The following is a 6,911-nucleotide window of genomic DNA, read 5'->3' as shown; positions in this document are numbered from 1 at the left end:
AACCGCCTGTTTATCATGACCTGTTGTTTGAGCAGCAGCGCAGATATGTATTTCCGTTAAAGGGGAATCCCTCCGAATTTCCGTATTATTCAGTTGTTGGGATGTAAACAAAGTTGTTCCGAGTGGTTTGGTGGAAATGGTTAATTGTAGAGAAACTCATATTTCTTTACAGTGGTGGTGATAAAAAAACATTAGTCGTGACGTCTAAAACGCACATATGGCAACTTGCCAGTGATTGAGAGTAAGTTTTTATATGTAGTGTTGGTTATTTTTCCAAACAGAAAAGAAATATTTTAAAAAAAATGGACAAAAATGCTTTTTATACATAAAAAAATACAAAATAAAATTGTTTTATACACTTTAACGTTTGAAATACAGTTTAGAATGAAATAATATGCTTGATAAAGCACCTCACATAAAAAAAAACTGTCACATCTGACAAAGCTTGCTGGTTGTGTGAGGTATTTAGGTTGCCAGTCTCATAACGTTAATTCAGTGCGCTGCAGTGTTAGCTTTTGCTTGCATGTAGCAATATTTATATTTAGGCTCCTTAATGACCTCCTAATTCAGTAAAAAGGACCAAAAATGACACAGGTATAAATAGATAAATGAACAAATAAATAATTAAATATATAAAGAAAAAAATTAATACATACATTTGGTCATTTATTTGTTTCTACATATTTTTATTTATTTATTTATTTATTTATTTTTTAGTCCTCCAAATTTCAGAGGATATGGCAATGTTATGAGGAAAATTTCTGTAAGACGCTACAAATTGGTTTTGGGATATTTTTGTTTACTACAATGTGCATTGACAGTAGTTTTCAAGAACACTATTCATTACATTGTGATATCAACCCATTAAAAAAGCCAAAACACATTACAAAACTTAGGAACCAACAGAAACACTTAATGGTTTCTCTGGGTTTTTTCAGCAGGGTACATGTTTTGTTGATTTTCTAAGTGAGAATAAGTCAACACTGTTTTCCACAGAGAACACACTTCTGCACATTTAAATGCACAATTACTGTTTATTGACTGAATTCAACATATTGGGGAGGTGTAAAACATAAATGTGGCCTGAGCAAAAGTTAACAAGACAGCAAGCATATATCTGTCCACTGGCTTGATATGTATGGCAGACCAGAGCTGCCAAAATGAAAAATACATAAACTAAAAAATAAATGGCTCAGTAAATTAATATATGAATTAGAATGGCAAAGAGTAATGATGATAAATCTAAAAATAAATATACATAGAAATTAATATATTAATAAATAAAACCTGACATAAATGAATATGTCTGCATTTACTTATGTCTATTTAGTTTATTTATTTATTTTGTTATTTATGTTTCTTTATTAACATTTTTTATTTATTTATTTAAATAACTATTCATTTCTATATTTATTCATTTCTATATTTATTCCTGTATTTCCTTGTCCTTATGATAATAAAGGGCCTGTTAATCAATGATGTCACAATGTCTTAATATTCTTATTGGTTGATTGATATCAGATTATGTAGATCGATTGTACATGTCTTGCTCTCTCAGTGGCTCTCTCAATTTTGTCTAATACTCTGCTTAACCACCGGTGGGCCGCCCGGAAAACGCTGAGCAAAACGCCAGTGGACCACCAGCTTTGTCATCACCGGGCCTACAGTGGACCACTATCCTCTTGCTATCAGGGTTACATTTTTACAATTTTTTAAATGTTTGCAATATGTGAAAATCAGCAAATAAACAGAAATTGGGCACTAAAATGCTGTTTTTAGGTTTTCTGTAGAGGATGTGTTAACTTTGGTTGAACTGACCCCTAGCTAATCCCCAACCCCTTAGGTACTATTGCTATGTCTCATGGTGATGTGATTTATCCTGTAAAATCTGTGGTAATTTTTAGAGCATCCAGAATTTCAGAAATGAGAAAAAACGATCTTCAGGATGCATCTCCATATATAACACTATGATCTCTTGCCATTGTTTACCTCATACCCCAAATACTCAGCCAAGACATGCTGTCCAAAGTTGGCTTTAGTTCTGCACTGGAGCTACATCAGCTAATGGAAACTTGTACACCTATTAGCATCATGCATACTGCACATCTAAATCATCAGAAATCTTATTGAAAGTGTGAGGAAAAAGGTAAATATGATTTCTTGCCAAACTATTGCTTTGGGAAAAGACTGAAAAGAGTTTATTTAAGTCATTTTGGCTATTTTTTTTTAGAAATATGGGCTTCTAAAGTAAGATACTAAACACAGACCAAAACAGGTCTACTTTAATATGCCACAAATGCAGGAATGCAATATTCTTTTACAGTTGTGCTGTTATTTCTACGATATGGTAAAACGTGATGAACAGAATGCATTTATTCATGTTATAAATTGCAGTAAATGGCTTATTGCTATAGTTTAAATGTTGTTGGTAGTGATGCCTTTCCACACGTTATCCCATTATTTTCTTCCCTCTCGGGTGCAGGAACAGGCTAATAAGGAAAATATTTTTAGTTTTCTAAAAAAAGGTTGGTGAATGTTTCAATGCTCATTCATAGGGGTGGTTGTTTCCATGATACATGACACACATCACTATATTTTATTTTGTTAAGAAGAAAAACAACAGAAAAAGCCTCAGAAGATACAATTAAACTACATTTACACCCAGCAACTATGAGTACATTGATTTTCGTTCAACATTTTACATACCGTGCTACAGTAAATCCAGATAAACAGGACTAATTCTGCTCCCTTTGTAAATAAACATGCAGCTGTGGAGTGTTTGAGTACTAATGATATACGTGATATGCTTAGAAAAAAAAAGTGTGGCGCAATATATCACAATGCTACAAAACACCATCACATTGTCCACCTCTACTCATTCATAATTCACAAAATAATCTGAGGATGTAATGCAACTGCTTTTATGACTGTACAAGATTTTGTACTCGAAATGGATGCAGTTTTATGTCATTTGGAAGTATCTTACTTTAAAACTATGAACTAAATTGGTTTTAAAGGGCCCATATCCTACATTTTTGTAGTGTTTTATTTTTTTCCCTTATAATGTTTATATACACCGATCAGGCTTAACATTATGACCACCTCCTTGTTTCTACGCTCATTGTCCATTTTATCAGCTCCACTTACTATATAGGTGAACTTTGTAGTTCTACAGTTACAGACTGTAGTCCATCTGTTTCTCTGCATACTTTGTTAGTCCCCTTTTACCCTGTTCTTCAGTGGTCAGGACCCCCATGGACCCTCACAGAGCAGGTACTATTTGGGTGGTGGATCATTCTCAGCACTGCAGTAACACTGACGTGGTGGTGGAGTGTTAGTGTGTGTTGTGCTGGTATGAGTGGATCAGACACAGCAGTCATAATGTTATGCCTGATCGGTGTAGGTTTATGTACCAGTACAGTCATAATACTTTTTATATCACCATTTCCAATCTCTGTTTATCCCTTAGAATTAAACAGGCTGTTTTCAAAAAGCAACACTCCTTATAACTTAAGTGTGAAACTGCTATAGGTTGAACATACGTAAATGTTTTAGCTTCCATGATTTCAATTCAAAATAGGCTGTTTTTGCAGGTTAGTTTCTATATATGGACTGTATCAGCTATGAAGTGAAGGGTACATTTGGAAATTTTAACATTTACATACTACATTAAATTCTCTTATTTCAGAAAACAGAGGAAAACTCAGTTTTCCCATGATATGTGCCCTTTAAAATGAAAATTTATGAAAAACAGTTGGACTGTTCCTTTAATTCCCTGAGAAACTGGCTCTACTCTTGAGCCTTTCATATTAACCCCTTACATGGCCAGGGCCCGCCAGCAGGCCCAATGTTTTATTACACACTTCTATTACCTAATAACAGCTCAACCAGTTTGCATTGAAGTAGATCATGTAGATTCCCTGTAGTTACTGATTAATAAGCCTTCGTGTGTATTATGAAGGATATTTTAAGGGGTTAAGTGATGGAAAAAAACAGAACAGTCCAGATGAGAACAACAAGGGGTGAAAGTCTTTTGTTACCAAAATATGTAGAAAGCATGAACACTGAGGCTTTTGACTCTCAAATGGTTTGGGAACAAAGGATAAAGTTTAATCTGGATTTCAGAGAAGTCCCATTTTATGGGCTCAAGCAGACCCAGGCAATTCACTGAAAATGTACTTTTTCCCAAGAAGCAGCTATTTTTAAACATTTGCACACACAACTGCACAAAACCTTAAGCAGTACCAATCCCTTTCAAAAACCGTAATCATTAAAATCCACTTAAAATCAAAAACAGTCATTCAAGTTCAAACATGACCATTCTAAAGGCAAAATCCATCATTTTATATAGCAGCATATTCACTGTAAACGTATGGGATTGTATACATGAATAAATGAAACCAAACCATACGAAATAAGATTCTTATTACTGTTCACTGAAAGTCTCTTCTTGATATGAAATATAGTCTATAAGTCATTGGCATAAACATGCCTGATCATGCATCATTAGCATCCAGATAAACTCTTCAAAGAAAGCAAGAGTTACTAACAGTAACTTAAAGGTACATTAATTAAGATTTTACATTGTGTTTATCTGGTTCAGTGCATAGGCATCGCCTCATTATTACCTCTTTGCTGCTTACATTGGTTGTGATGTCAGCAGAGTACAGTACTGTGCAAAAGTCAGAGACCACCCTTCATTTAATTCCAGTCAAAACAGCCATTATGTACAAGTTATTCATTTTTCTACTGAGTGTTCAACTTATAACATTTTGCTGTGTCCACATTTGCCTTTGTTACAGCTTCCATTCTTTACAGAAGACTTGCTTCCATTTTCTCAAAGAAATCTGCAGGGATATTTTTCCACACCTCCAAAGTTCAGTCACAGAAGCTGGTTCTATTTTCTGCTTCTCACACTCCAAGTAAACCCAAACACACTCACTTTTGTTGAGGTCTGGACCCTGGGGTGGTCAGTTCACTGTTCTACCAGCAGCTTCTTTTGTGTGCCAACAGCGAGATGTCAGATTTTCCAATACTTACTTTCTTTTACTGTTCAATTAATTTCTTCTCAAACTCTCTTTAAGTTTTTGGTAGATGTCCTCACTTATTGTACTTATTAATATCATTTTGAGACATGTTTTATTTTATTCAATTATCTCATTTCTTACATCATACATGAAATTAGACACCATTAGCATTTTGTAAGAAATTGCCATGTTGACACTAAAATATCCAATTCAATTTGAAGGTGAGTTCAACCAGTTTTTTTAAATGTCTGCATAATTCAGTTGATGAGATGTAAACAGTCATTCAGAATGGTTTGATATGCAATGGTGTACTATAGAGAAATTCTCAACTCAGATTTCTTTACAGTTGTGGTGACAGGAACCAGGGGTCACAATGTCAACAATGCAAATCGAGCCATTTTATTTACTCTCCAAAGCCACCTGTAAACCAGAGAAGTGTAATGTTGATAATGGTAAAATAGTGGAAATCTGAAAATCTTCCTTCAATGTATTTTAAAAATATGCTTTACATTAAAAGTGTATCTCAACACTATCGTAAAACAATGCCTCAGTCATCAGGCAACCTAGTCACTACCATTCTGTGTAAATACGTTGTGTGATGTAGGTTTTAGAGTCATTAAACCCTTCAGACGTCTGGTTCCTATTCACACCACTGTGAACATTTCTGAAGTTTTACTTGAATAGAGCATTTCACACCAAACCATTCTGAATGACTTTGTTTACATCTTACTGACTTAATTAATACTAATAATCTAACTGTCCAAAAATAATTGCATTGTTCATGCATTTTCAACAGCTCTTTAGGTCAATCACATCGATCACATTACATCTGTTAAAACACTTCTACTACAGAGGGTAGGGATATACTTTAATATTAAGTTAATCAGTTAATGATATTGAGAAAGCCCTAATTTCTCCTTTGTTTTACAAAGACAAAGGCAAAATGCGCTGGCCCATATACTGGCTTTGGAAATGGCCATTTATCGTAAACAATTATATAACTTGACTCTATTTGTAATTATGTTATTCAGTATGTTTATTCGGTAAGTATATTTCCATCTTTTTTAATGGACACAATTTTTGTCCTTTATTATTTTATTATTTGTTTAGAATCACTGCTGCACAATGAATACTTAGATGGAAACACAGCTAGAGGCAAGAATACAAACCCAGAATCTTAGTGGCCATCTGGTTTGTTATCTAATGCTGTTTTAATGAATTTTGAATATGGTAACTTGTATTAATAGTTCTAAAATGGAGCTTGCTCTTAGCAAACTTACAGAAAGGGCACAAAGAGATAACTTTCAAAGACAGCGTTTCTCCTCGTTCACTGACAGCCTTCGGCATGTATTAATGGACCAGCTATGAAGGTTTTGGTAGTTGCACAAAAATGAAATAATGCCACAACGTTACAGTCCTGAGTACATTTTCGTTGTAGAGATAAGTGAGCAGAACAATTACTGGGGGTATAAAAAGTCAGAATCCTTATTTTATATATTCACAGTCTTCAGTCTCACTTCACCTGGAGATTCCATTAGGATCCTATAAAACATAGTTTACATTCCAGTTCAAGGGACCCCCGGCCCTGCACATCTGCAAGTATTTTGTACCCCAACACAACTAATGCAAGCTTGTCTCATAGGGCCGGACATGATCTTTAAATAAGAATACTCATTTAGGGGCTACTTCTTGAATTTTTGTGCTGGATTGTGACAAAATCTGCCGTAAGCAAGTATATGCTACGTCTTAAATCCACCCCCAAATTCCTCTAGTCTGTGCTCTTTTAACATCCAACCCTTAATTAACCAAAAACCTCTCATGGTTGTCCTCAGACATTATCAATACGAGATCACGTCTCGACCCATGAGACAATTAAAAGGGCTT

This window comes from Colossoma macropomum, unplaced genomic scaffold (assembly GCF_904425465.1).
Source record: "Colossoma macropomum unplaced genomic scaffold, Colossoma_macropomum, whole genome shotgun sequence".
Taxonomy (NCBI): domain Eukaryota; kingdom Metazoa; phylum Chordata; class Actinopteri; order Characiformes; family Serrasalmidae; genus Colossoma; species Colossoma macropomum.
This window is presented reverse-complemented; position numbering follows the sequence as displayed.